Source organism: Bacillus rossius, assembly GCF_032445375.1.
Source record: "Bacillus rossius redtenbacheri isolate Brsri chromosome 4 unlocalized genomic scaffold, Brsri_v3 Brsri_v3_scf4_2, whole genome shotgun sequence".
In the NCBI taxonomy this organism is placed as follows: Eukaryota; Metazoa; Arthropoda; class Insecta; order Phasmatodea; family Bacillidae; genus Bacillus; species Bacillus rossius.
This window is the reverse complement of record NW_026962011.1, coordinates 53098078-53112540: the sequence shown is the minus strand read 5'-3', so window position 1 is coordinate 53112540 and position 14463 is coordinate 53098078. Positions and strand designations below refer to the sequence as shown.

General features: G+C 36.3%; 1 long non-coding RNA gene across 1 annotated transcript; it reads left to right on the top strand.

Moving 5' to 3' along the window:
• The first annotated feature begins 2973 nt into the window (after positions 1–2973).
• LOC134542391 (uncharacterized) lies at positions 2974–13639 on the top strand. The gene is made up of 2 exons (XR_010076793.1): positions 2974–3463; positions 13332–13639. It is a non-coding gene; the product is annotated as an uncharacterized LOC134542391 (long non-coding RNA).
• The last annotated feature ends 824 nt before the right edge of the window (positions 13640–14463 follow it).

Here is a 14463-nt window from a genome sequence, read left to right as displayed (position 1 = left end):
AGGAAAGACCATAAACAAGGCAACGGTATTTATTTGTAATTATTTTTAGAGGAAAATACCTAATTGAAGAAACATACTTCGTGGATTTGTATATTTTTTATACCGTATAAAATCTAGGAAGTCTTTGTCTTCCACAAATATTCTCGGGACGCCCCATATTCCCTTGCAATTAGTTAGGTTAGCTACATTATAAATACTTTAAAACAGTGTGGACGGTAGATTTGGTTAGGATAGCTAGTACATAAAGATACTGTGAAATAATGTAAACGGTTTCCTAGCTGGATAGCTATATATTAAAAAGTTATTTGCTAAGCAACCATAAAATGATTTTACATTATTTTTAATGTAGCTATACTTACCTAATATAACCAACCATTCACTAAACAGTCTGTGTGGCTTTTTTTATACTGGAGAGAAAAAACGCGCGCGTAAAAATAAAAAACTTCCAGGGGGTAGGCGCTCCCGATCGGCCAACTTCGGAAAGCATCGGCATTTGCAGCCAGTTGCAGGAAGTAGCTTTGCTGCTGCTAGACTCTTGTGGAAGGAAGTAGCAATAATATTCCAATTTCTCTTGCCACGTTCATAGGTGAGTTATTAAGTTCACTTAATAACTATTGCCAGCTGCCAGCCCTCTACCATCTGTGGGCAGGTGGTGACACTACCCCTTGTGGGCCAAAGACCGGGTAGTGTTCGTGGTGCCCCCAGGGCTGAGGGTGTCACTTTAGCCAAGGCCAAAAACAAAATGGCGGACGTGACAAGAATTACTGTATTATAAATCACATTTGAAAGAATGCCACTTGCTTGAAGATTAAAATATATTGCAAATGAATATTACGATTTCAATACGCACTTTAACGTTTAAAGCCTGCTTTCTTATGGTAGATTCCAGTATGTTTAAGATCCACATTTTCAACACTCCAAATTTGACTGAAATGACTGAAAAGTTACCTCTATACATTATTATTATTACTTAACCTGCAATTGGGCTTTCACCCGGTGGCAAGAACTCCCACTCACTCCCCTCTCCCCCCCCCCTCCATCAGCTTTCTCCTCAGCTCCCTCCCATCCCTGACCTCCACCATTTCCTCCCCCAGCCCATTCCACTCCCTCCCCGTCCTCACCAGGAAGGTGTTCCGCCCTCTCTCTGTCCGCCTCCACACCCTCTGGAGCTTACATCTGTGGTCTCTTCGTCCTCTGTACTCCCCTCTATGTACTTTGCTTCCCAATTGCCCCCATCCCCCTTCCCCCTTCAGCACCTTGAACATCCTGACCAACCTTTCCACTCTTCTTCTCCTCTGTAACGTTTCCCACCCCAACTCCTTAATCATTTCCGTTGGGCTATGCAGTTTCCCATCCTGCCCCTCCCTCCTTCTCCACATTCCCATCACCCACCTAGCCGCTCTGCGCTGCACCCCTTCCAGCTCCTTCACCTCAGTCACCAGGTAGGGGTCCCAGACCGCCGCCGCATACTCCAACATTGGCCTGACCAATGTGGAGTATGCCTTCTCCTTTGTCCTCCTCCCAGCTCCCTGCAGGGTCCTACCAAGCAACCCCAGCGCCTGCCTTCCCCTCCTGACCACCCCCTCTATGTGCTCCGCCCATCCTAGGTCATTTTTCAGTGTCACCCCCAGGTACTTATATCCTGCTGCCTCTCTTATCTCCTGCCCCTTCCAGTAATATACATTTCGTGTGACTTTCCTCCTCTTTGTAAATCTGACAACTTTTGTCTTACCAACATTCAAGGTCATTCCATTTTTCTCCGTCCATTGCTCCAACCTTATCAAGTCCTCTGTTAAACATCCCCCTTCCCCCACAACCTCATACACTACACAGTCATCTGCAAATAGCCTCCATCTGGCTTTCATGCCCTCCCCCAGATCGTTTATCATAATTGTGAACAACAGAGGCCCCAGCACACTCCCCTGTGGCACCCCCGACGTCACTTCCCCCTCCTCGGAGCTTTCCTCACCCACTCTCACTCTTTGTCTTCTATTCCTCAGGAAATCACCCACCCAGTTTACCACCCTTCCATCCCTCACCAGCAACTCAAACTTTTCCATTAACCTCCTATGGGGGACCTTATCAAACGCCTTTTCAAAATCTATAAAGATTGCATCTATCTGCTTCCCCCCGTCCACCGCTTCCACCAGGTCTTCCAACAGCCCAGCCATCTGGGTCTCGCATGAGAACCCCATCCTGAATCCATGCTGCCTGTTATCCACCCACCCCAGATCTTCCATTTCCCCCTTTACGTACCTTCCTACCAACCTCTCCATCACTTTTCCTACACAGGACGTCAAACTGACCGGCCTGTAACTTCCTGGCTCCGCCTTATCATTTCCCCCCTTGTAGATGGGAACTACCACTGCCTCCTTCCATTCCATTGGTAGTTTCCCCTCCTTCAGAGACTGCTTGAAAACCTCCAACAGGTACTTCCCAATCTCCCTATCACCCAACTTCAAATGACTATTCCCTATACCATCTGGCCCAGCTGCCTTTCTCCCTTTCAACCTCCTGATCACCTTAATTACATCTGTCAGTCGCAGCTCAAAGGCCTTCCTGCCCATTAAACTGTCGTCCTCTTTACCCTCCCATGCCTCCCCCTTTGTAAATACTGCCAGATATTGCTCCTGCAGTAAGTCTGCCTTTTCCCTGTCCTCTGTATATTCCTGCCCCCCTCCTCCTCTGAGAACCCCTATTCCCTCCTCACCCTTCACTCTTCTTATGTATCTGTAGAGCTCCGCCCCATTTACATTAAATCCCTACAAAGCACCCAGATAAATTAAAACTCCTAAATTTTACGCGACATTTAAAACGAAACAAAGTTTAAAACAATATACCCACTCATTTAGGAAACTCTCAATTAAGACCAATTTAATAATAGGCTCATATACTACTAGCGCCATTAGTTTGAAGGCTGCTACGAGCTTTACTAAGCCGACGGAGAATAAAGGTATGGTGTCAGATCTATCTATATGACCGTGATCCATGCTTCAACATCATTTTGTTAAAGCATAACAATAAGAACGCGTCTGATTTTTTTTATGGCATGTCTAACATAAACCGATTAAAAAAGGTTGCCGTCATCTTCGGTTTTGTTGTTGTATCTCTGCATATAGGTACTTATTTTTTAAAACCATTGTTATTGCCTAACAAAACTAATAATATCCAGAAAAGTGAGTGAATAACCCCTAGGACGTCAAGTCTTTTCAAATTGATAATTGAAAATTATAAACTTAAGAATATACGGCACTCATTAAGTTATAATTATTGTATTGCCTTAAGTGTTAAGAAATGCGCATCAGGCGGCCGAGAGGACTCGGAAGAAAGGAAATAATGCTTGCAATCATATTGGGAGTTTTTGGTGGTGCATACATATGGAAACCATTATTGATAAAACGGGCTATTGATTCTGATTATCAAGAGAATACTGAATCCGATAAGTGATTGGTGTTTTCTGTAGGTACGTAGCTACGTTAAAATGTCACTGATTAGTAATTGTCCAATTATATGTCTATAATAGATATTTGGAAGGAGATTAATTGTCTAGAATAGCTACTCACGAGTAATTTCCTAGAGTAGTTACCCAATAGGGGAATGGTTGAAAAAAGTGATATTTATAAATGTAAGTGAATTAACTGACAAATTTTGTTTTTGAAAACTAGGAGTTATTTATAAGTAATAAGTTATTTGGGTAAATCTGTATTGTACGGATTAGCGCCAAAAAAAATCGTACAAATATGAAATAACTTTCATTATATGCTCTTTTACGTCCTATTTTCAAAACTGCCTGCGGAGATTAAAAATTCCAATTACTTTTGGAGATATCGCCGTTCTTATTTTGCAATACAAGCCCAATGTAATCGTGCGTGAATGCCTAAATAACAGAAATTTTCCATTAAGTAAGGTTAGTTACATGATAAATACTTCAAAATAAACGGAAATTAATAATAATATCAATTAATTTTACTTGTATAGTTTTAAGTATTTATAATGTAACTGACCTGACCTAACAAAACGGGACAAAGGTAGATTAGGTCAGGTCAGCTACAGTATAAATACTTTGAAACTGAACGGTCATTAAAAATAATAAAAATTAATTTTAATGGTTGTTTAGTTTTAAAGTATTTATAATGTAGCTGACCTGACCTAACAAACCGGGAAAAAGGATGAACAGTAGGAACTCACGTAATTTTCTTTTTACGTGATGTAGTCGTTCAACTACGTCGCGAAAAAGAAAAAAAAAATCATTCTTGTAAACAAGCAACAATGGTGAAACGCGGGAAGCCTACGATTCACTCATCCTTCTGGACATACCCGAATACTCACGTTGGCAAGCCTTTCAACAGACGAGAGGCAAACGCCCGATCGTGCATCTTCGGTTTTTTGTTTTTTTTTGTTTATTGTAAATAAATATGCAACTCATGAAAACTAATGGTCAATTAGGTTGTTAGCTACATTATAAATACTTCAAAACATTGTGGATGGTTGATTTGGTTAGGATAGCTACATTAAAAATACTGTGAAATCATGTAAACGGTTTCCTAGTGCTGGATAGCTACATATTAAAATGTTATTTGCTAAGCAACCATAAAATGATTTTACAGTTTTTTTAATGTAGCTATACTTACCTAATGTAACCAACCATATACAATGTTTTAAAGTATTTTTGGTAAATCTGTATTGTACGGATTAGCGCCAAAAAAAAATCGTACAAATATGAAATAACTTTCATTATATGCTATCTTACGTCCTCTTTTCAGAACCGCCTGCGGAGATAAAAAATTCCAATTACTTTTGGAGATATCAAATTTTTTAATATTCATTTTTTGGCGATTTTTTTTAAAAAAAATTTAAAAATCCGAAAATACCTTTATTCTGTGCTCTTTAACTTCCTCTTTTCATTAAACCCGGCGGAGATCAGAAATTCCAAATACTTTAGGAGATATTGAATTTTTTAATTTCCTTTTGTGCACTGCTGCGGCGTTGAGCGGGAAGCCTACGATTCACACATCTTTCTGGACATACCCGAATACTCACGTTGGCAAGCCTTCTTTTCTTAAAATTAGCAAGAAGTAATTAAAAATACGGTACTTAAATCTGTATTGTACGGATTAGCGCCAAAAAAAATCGTACAAATATGAAATAACTTTCATTATATGCTCTTTTACGTCCTCTTTTCAAAGCCGCCTGCGGAGATTAAAAATTCCAATTAATTTTGGAGATATCGCCGTTCTTATTTTGCAATACAAGCCCTATGTAATCATTCAACAGACGCCATTTTATATTTTGCCGTGTGTGCGTGAATGCCTAAATAACAGAAATTTTCCATTAGGTAAGGTTAGTTACATGATAAATACTTCAAAATAAACGGAAATTAAAAATACCTAATATCAATTAATTTTACTTGTATAGATTTAAGTATTTATAATGTAACTGACCTGACCTAACAAAACGGGACAAAGGTAGATTAGGTCAGGTCAGCTACAGTATAAATACTTTGAAACTGAACGGACATTAAAAATAATAAAAATAAATTTTAATGGTTGTTTAGTTTTTAAGTATTTATAATGTAGCTGACCTGACATAACAAACCGGGAAAAAGGATGAACAGTAGGAACTCACGTAATTTTCATTTTACGTGATGTAGTCGTTCAACTACGTCGCGAAAAAAAAAAATCATACTTGTAAACAAGCAACAATGGTGAACGCGGGAAGCCTACGATTCACTCATCTTTCTGGACATACCCGAATACTCACGTTGGCAAGCCTTGTTTCAACAGACGAGAGGCAAACGCCCGATCGTGCATCTTCAGTTTTTTTTTGTTTATTGTAAATAAATCATAGGTGTGCCCAGAAATTTCCATTAGGTGGGGCCCTGCTAAATTTTTAAATCAGAAGCTGAATTTAGAATGTGAAATAGCCTAAATACATTCACTCATTGACTTGTTTATATTTTTGTGCAGTATCAACGAGATATGTTTACTAGTTAATATTTATATCTGTATAATTTTAACAATCTTTAAAATATGTTTTTTATAGACAATGTTTAAAGGTTACTTACACATTTTCCCCCCCTCGAATTTCCAATAGCTTGGTCCAGATCTACCTTGAAATGAACTTCTTTTTAGTGAATGCAAACACAGCAATTCAGACAACAGAACTTTAACAAACCTCTTAAAATATTTTTTTTTGCTTGACCATTCTAAGGGACCTCATGTTTTAAATAAACTAAGGCGGCTGTATTTCCAGAACAATAAAATGTTTAACAATATTGTTAATTAGCTAGCTGCAACACTGTAACAAAGTTTGTGTGCCACAGTGCCAGGAATATACGAATATTAACGAATGCATTAGAGAAAATGCTGATCTGAGTGATTACATTAGGGGGGGCCATGGCCCACCTGGCCCCCCCTGTAGGCACGCCTATGAAATAAATATGCAACTCATGAAAACTAATGGTCAATTAGGTTATGTTAGCTACATTATAAATACTTCAAAACATTGTGGATGGTTGATTTGGTTAGGATAGCTACATTAAAAATACTGTGAAATCATGTAAACGGTTTCCTAGCGCTGGATAGCTACATATTAAAAAGTTATTTGCTAAGCAACCATAAAATGATTTTACAGTTTTTTTAATGTAGCTATACTTACCTAATATAACCAACCATCCACAGTGTTTTAAAGTATTTTTAATTACTTCTTGCTAATTTTAAGAAAAGAAGGCTTGCCAACGTGAGTATTCGGGTATGTCCAGAAGGATGTGTGAATTGTAGGCTTCCAGTTCAACGCCGCATCAGTGCACATCATGAAAATTAAAAAATTCCATATCTCCTAAAGTATTTGGAATTTCTGATCTCCGCCGGGTTTAATGAAAAGAGGAAGTTAAATAGCACAGAATAAAGGTATTTTCGGATTTTTAAAATTTTTTTTTAAAAAAATCGTCAAAAAATGAATATTAAAAAATTCGATATCTCCAAAAGTAATTGGAATTTTTTATCTCCGCAGGCGGTTCTGAAAAGAGGACGTAAGATAGCATATAATGAATGTTATTTCATATTTGTACGATTTTTTTTGGCGCTAATCCGTACAATTCAGATTTACCTCCTCTTTTCATTAAAAGTGGCGGAGGTAAGAAATTCAAAATACTTTAGGAGATATTGAATTTTGAAATATCATCATATGTAGTTCAGCGGTATTTGCGAAAAAAAATGTTTAAAATCCGAAAATGCCTTTATTTTATGCTCTTCAACTTCCTCTTTTCATTAAAAGCGGCGGAGATAAGAAATTCCAAGTACTTTAGGAGATATCGAATTTTTAAAATTTCATCATAATACCAGTGAATTCATGTGGCATGGTCCATTGTTTCTTGTTTACGAATATCTATTTTTTTTATTGGATAATGATGTCACGTGATTGTTCGTGATAGGCCAGAATTCAAATGAACCAATACGTGATTATTTAGTTAATTGTTTAAAACTGTGTTTAATTACGCCTCCAACTTAAGTGAGTTTTTAACGTTTCTAATTTTAAAGTCTTATTTGTTATTTGGTTTATATTGTTGTGCAAGTAATAAGTAACAAAAAAAATTTTACGTAAGTTGTTACTGTTCATCCTTTGTCCCGGTTTGTTATGTCAGGTCAGTTACATTATAAATACTTTAAAAATAATATGAATTAATTTCAATGGTTCTTTAGTTTTAATGTACGCTTAGTTTCAAAGTATTTATAATGTAACTGACCTGACCTAATCGACCATTTTCATTAGTAAGGCATTCACAAACACATGGCAATAAAAAAAATTGCGTCGGTCAAACGATTACACAGGTTTTGTATAGCAATATAAGAACGTCAATATCTCATAAAGTATTTGGAATTTCTTATCTCCGCCGCTTTTAATGAAAAGAGGAAGGTAAAGAGCATATAATAAAAGTATTTTGGGATTTTTAACATTTTTTCCCCGCAAATCCCGCTCAACTACATATTTACCGTAGAAAAGTAATGTAGAAAAAGTTTTTTCTTGGTAGTCAGTCTCACCTATTCTATATTTGGTGATAATGGTATTTTTATTGTTGAATGTCTAAAAAAAATTGAGAAAAAATTATTTTTTGGTTTCATGAAGTAAAGCACAACCCCACTTGGTGTACTCTAATTGGCGATACTGGTATTTAAATTATTGAATGTCTAAAAAAAAAATGGAGAAAAAATTATTTTTTGGTTTCACAAATTAGAGCACAACCCCACCTGGTGTACTCTAATTGGCGATAATGGTAGGTATTTAAATTGTTAAATTTTTAAAAATTTAGAATTTTGGTAAATATGTAGTTTAGCGGTATTTGCGGGGAAAAAAAATGTTAAATATCCAAAAATACTTTTATTATATGATCTTTCACTTCCTCTTTTCATTAAACCCGGCGGAGATAACAAATTCCAAAAATAGCCGTACTTATTTTGCAATACAAGACCTGTGCTATCATTCGACCGCCGAAATTTTTTTATTTTCCTGTGTGTTCGTGAATGCCTTATTAATTAAAATGGTCGATTAGGTCAGGTCAGTTACATTATAAATACTTTCAAACTAAGCGGACATTAAAAATAATGTGAATTAATTTTAATGGTTGTTTAGTTTTAAAGTATTTATAATGTAACTGACCTGACCAAACAAACCGGGACAAAGGATGAACAGTAGGAACTCACGTAATATTTTTTTTACTTATTACTTGCGCAACAATATCCAAATAACAAATAAAACATAAAAATTTGAAACGTTAAAAACTCACCTAAGTTAGAGGCGGGTACAATTCCTTTGCCATTAATAGAAAATGATGTAGTCGTTCACCTACGTCGCGAAAAAAAAATTCATACTCGTAAACAAGAAACAATGTTAAAAGCTGCATGAATGCACAGGTATTGTGATGAAAATTAAAAAAATTTATATCTCCTAAAGTATTTGGAATTTCTTATCTCTGCCGGGTTTAATGAAAAGAGGAAGTTAAAGAGCATAGAATAAAAGTATTTTCGAATTTTTTTTTTTTTTTTAACAAATATAGCCCAACTATGAAAATTAAAAAATTCGATATCTCCTAAAGTATTTGGAATTTCTTATCTCCGTCGGGTTTAATGAAAAGAGGAAGTGAAAGAGCATATAATAAAAGTATTTTCGGATTTTAAACTTTTTTTTCGCAGATACCGCTAAACTACATATTTACCAGAATTTTTTTTTTGGTATCATGATGTAGAGTTCAGCCCCACCCGGTGTACTTTAATTGGCGATACCAGTATTTAAATCTTTGAATGTGATAAAAATGTAGAACAATTTTTTTCTTGGTATCGTGAAGTAGAGTACAGTTCTACCTGGTATACTATATTTGGTGATACTGGTATTTAAATAGTTAAATATGTGAAATGTATGATCAACATGGCAATGTTAAAAAAAATCCTCAATTTCAAGAAAATGTGTTATTGGTATCATAATATGGAATGAGGGGGGGGGATATATATTCTAGTTAATGATACTGATAAATAATATTTATAAAAATATATATAAGCTAAAAATATGGAATACGCTGTTTCCCACCTAAAACCTCCCGTATTCCTACACTTGTCCCAAAAGAAAGTACGGGTGGTAATGACATGATGCCATCTTGGTGACGTAATTAAAAAAGGTGTGGTATCGCATTCTAGAACAGTTCTGGAAACTTAAGAACATTTGCCAGGAATGAGTTTGGGAAACTAGTCTAATGCGGTACGTTTGAAGGAAAGATGTTTTTTTTTTCATTAAACATTTTTCACAATTTTTTATTTTATTTTGATAATTGTTTTCAGTTATTCAAGTAGGTTATCTTTAATTTACCATTTTGAGTGTTTAGGTTACTATAGATATTATGAATATATGTACTGTGAATTAATGTGAACTGGTGGTGCAGTTAGGTTACCTATATTAAAGTGACGTCGTCCGGGCCTGCGGCCCCCTTTGAGCTCGATATGCCACCGCCCAACCACCATCTCTGTTCAAACCTCCCGCTCGTGTGTGCGTGTGTTGCTAGCCCGGCAAGAGGGCGCTTAGCTGCAGTGCGCCGCACCCCTAAATATATTAATTAATATTGTAATCCTTTTTCTTTCCGCCCCAAAACAGTGTAACGATGGTTATGCATGTGAGTGTCTTTTAATTAATAACTTCATGATCTTTTGTTATTTAATAAGTCCAAGCACGAACAAGGACGCTCCCTAGCGGGCGACGGAGGAACTAGCATGCAACTCATTTGAACCATGTTTTATGCTTATAAGTAATTATTACAGACTGTCTGAACATGGAAGTAATTTAATAATTATTGTAAAAGGATTTATGTATTTTCTAATAGTAACCCGGGGCACGCTACAGCAAAGTGTAACGGTAATTGTGTTCGGCGCGAAGGGGCGCCATGTTGCCACCCGCAAGCCAGGAGCTCAGCCCAGTCTCTCTCTCCCGCCGGCCGAGGGCGGACGTGTCGGTACCTTGAGGCGACCACGTGCGTGGTTCGCCTCCTCACCTAATCTGATTCGTGCCTCGGGCGTTTTATAGTTGTATCAGTGGAGGATCGTGTAAGGACGTGTACCGTGAGTAGAATAAAAGCCAATTAACTGTGTTACGTGTTTTGTGTTCGGGGGGCCACGTGGGTCCCTAACCTGGTCAGCGGCGTGTGGGACGCCCTGAGAGCCCACTGCGGTAATTAGAAGCGTGCCCGACGCTGAGAGCGGGCTTAGTTAGGGACAGGAGCTGCGTATAACATCTGGAGGGCTAATATCTCGCCGCACACGGGCCACGTAACGCCCTGAGTTAGAGTCTTTCAGCCAGGTCCACGTGCCCACTCACGTGGTGGCGCCCATTAATTTCCACCGATATTCTCACCTCAACACCGGTACGCCCTCAAAACATATAGTGAAATTGTGTAAACATTTGGTCAGATTAGGTTAATTACATTAAAAATACTTTGAAATTGTGCAGACAGTTTGTTATGTCAGGTTAGCTACACTAAAAATCCTATAAAAATATTAAGGAAGTTATGTTGGTTGCATTTTGAAATGCTGGATCGTATCCAACCATTTCACAATGTTAAAAAAATTTTAACGTAGCCAACATTATCACCATCCACACTATTTTGAAGAATTTTAATTATACTTAACTAACACAAATAACCATTCTCATGATATCACAGTAGGTACCCTAGCCTAACCACTCGTAAAAACAGTAAACTACTAGCAAACAATTTAAGTATCACAACACCCTCTTAGATAATGTTTGGAAAACATGTCAGAAAGTAAATAAGAAGCACAGTGAATTTTTTTCCCTTCAGAAAAGAGGTGCTCCTTCAAAATTACCTTCATGGGAAACCTAAATCAGGATGGCTGTATTGGGATTTGAACCAGGGTCTTCAGGGTGCATGGTGTCAATAGTTATAATTATTTTACTGACAGATATGAGTAGAAGGATTATCATTTTGTTAATATCTTAAAAAGCACCCCACGCTTTTTTTAAATAAAATACATTTTTTATTTTACACTATTTTTAAATTAAATTTATTAAAATTTATTTTCTACTTTTTAGTTGGATTTACTATAAAAGCGTGTTTTTTAGTTTTTTAAAACTCTTATTTATTTATTACTTTTTAGTTTTGCTTATTTATAAAAGCGTGTTTTTTTTTTTAAAATTTAAACTGTTATTTGTTCTAATCTAGTATTAATTCCGTGATAACTATAAGTAACTGTAATTATTTTACAAATTATTAATGTGTACAGCTGTATTGATAGTCAAATCTCGATTTTAGAAGCCATTCAAAAATTTTAACGTTATCAATATATACAGTGAGACTTAATGGTGTAAGGTTATTGACGAACAAACAAGTGATATCGACCAGTCTTACATACTGTACGAAATTAATGCTGTGAAGCAGGAAAGGATGGGAGTTACTGATTAATTATTACGTGAAGCGTTCCACATTTACATAACAGGAATTTTGGGAAGGATAAGGATTGAGAAAGGATGAGGAAAGGACCTGCTCAATGAGAGTGTATACAATATGTGAGAAAAATTTGGATAGACCGGACTGGGATTCGAACCCAGAGCCTTCCGATGACATGTCGGCTGCTCTACCATCGGGCGCTCGATGTACGATAAATATGATACAAAGCACCCCACACTTTTTTCACAATAATACTAGTATTTTTCATTTATTATTGTTTTAAGCTTATTTTAAAAATTATTTCAATTTCTTCCAGGTAAAAATCCTTAAACTGTAAGTTTTGCTCTCTATCCAAACTTGTTTTTTGATATATCATCTGTCAAACTTATTCATATTTTCCGTGTTTGATGTCTTTTATTTAATGATTTACTGACCTTGGCATAGTTTGGAGTATTTGTAACTGCTTGGTGTAGATTTGCAGGTTGGTGTTAGAGTGGAATTTCAAAATTCTGCTTATCAGGTGTAGCTATTGAGGTTATGCATATGGTGTTTGATTTCCCATCTGCTGTTGGTTTCACAGCAAAATCAAACCTCAATTTTTCCATGTTTCGTGAAATATTTTCATAAAATGTTGTTTTATAATAATGTTTCACTCTTGGTTAATTGGTAAAATGAAAAAAAGACGTAATTGCGTTTCAATATTTAACAAAAGAAACAAAATTTAAAGCCCTTATTTCAGGTTTTTTTTTCCATATTTTTACAAATATAGATAATATTCTCTTCAAGAAAGTATATTGTTCACAATAATCATAACCCACTCTCACTGGCCGTTTAAAGTGGGTCAAAATCACACCCAAAGGAATTGGTTACAAACATACAAACAAACATACAGGTGAAGCTAATATAAAGCGTGTAAAAATTCAACTGTCACACCCGTAACAATGTAATGGCCCTCCTGCTTTATGCTGAAAGGCTTCGTGGACAAATTAGTCTTATAGCAAGGTGGACTGGAACTGCCCCAGAGATTTCCAAATAATTTAGACACTTGTGCTGAATGGCACTTAATATGCAAATTAATTTTGTCAGTAAAGTAAACAGAAAGTCATCCATATTGCAATCTAATGTAATGTCATGATTGAAATGAATGTGAAGTTGAGTAATTGTTGCCTTCACTCCAAGCCACATGTACTACAGAGCAATTTCACGTGTATTTTTAACTAGTCACCCTAATATCGCTTTTAATTGTGAATGTTCAAAAATCTAATAAAAATAGAAAAAAAAATATAATTTTGTATTAATTTGTATTGAAAACATGACACAAAATTGCCAAAAAAAATTCTGTTGATTGTTACCAAACTTCACAGGATCACCCGCTGTAAATTTGTTTCAGGAAACTAACAATGGACTGGAAAAAACCACAGAGAAAAATTATAGACACCGTAAAGAAAAAACCTATGCTACAGATGGGTGGTGCCATGGTGGTGATAATAGGATTTTTATTTTCATACAAACGTTGGATCGCTCCAAAGATGAGGCGGCGGCGATATGCAGAAGCTGAAAAATACGCAAGTCACTTGCTCAGTCTGGAGCAAGCAAAGAAGAGTGTTTAGTGGCAAATTGTTTGTAGTTACAGAGGCATCTGTTTTGGTGTATATAGCAGTTGTAAGATTAATTAATATATTATAAAAGATGTCTGAATTTTTTTTTTCCTTTTTTAATAATATATTTTACTATTTGAAAAATAACACGTCATTCTTACATAAGCTATACTTGTATGCTAATGTTCAGTTCATTTCTTTAACCAATCAACACCACCATAACTGTTGAAAGTGTCCTAGGTTATCATTTACAAGGGGGTAAGATTTGCTTCACGTTCTTTCAGAATTTGATGTCCGTACAAACAAAGTAATGCACTTCTCAATCATTTGGGTGATAGGTACTTTAAATGGAAATTTACCTAAGATAATTTTAATATACTCTTCAAATTTCTGGCTAAGTATACCTCTTGTCAGTCAGGTGATGTCTGTGCTGGGGCTTTAATTATGTTTGAGTTTTTAGTTGCACACGAGTTGGAAGTCATGTGGTATTATCTCGAACAGAACACAGTTTTGTATGTTAGAACATTTTGAGGCGTCATGTACGATCAAAGCATTCGTAATGGAAGTTGAGTGGCCTGCATCCTTCATCTTGGCCATCTTGCATGCGGAAATCTGAAAATGTTGCTCAACAGAGTTCTGAAGTCCAAAATACAGCTTACCCAGAATTGTTTTTGGATAAGGGGTCTGCCTAGTCAGGGGTGTATCTGTGTAGTGGGATATCAAGTATGATGCTTGCTGATGATTATAGCACAATGTCGTGTCTAAACTGGTGCAAAGTCTTCTCGTCATGCATAGGACAACTATGACATTTTAGTGGCAACCATAACATGAGATGAGGGAGACATGAAGGTAAAGGATTAATTCAAGGCCCATGAGTAAGTGCTGGAAAAATTAGCATTTATTTTATCCAAAATTAGCATCTAT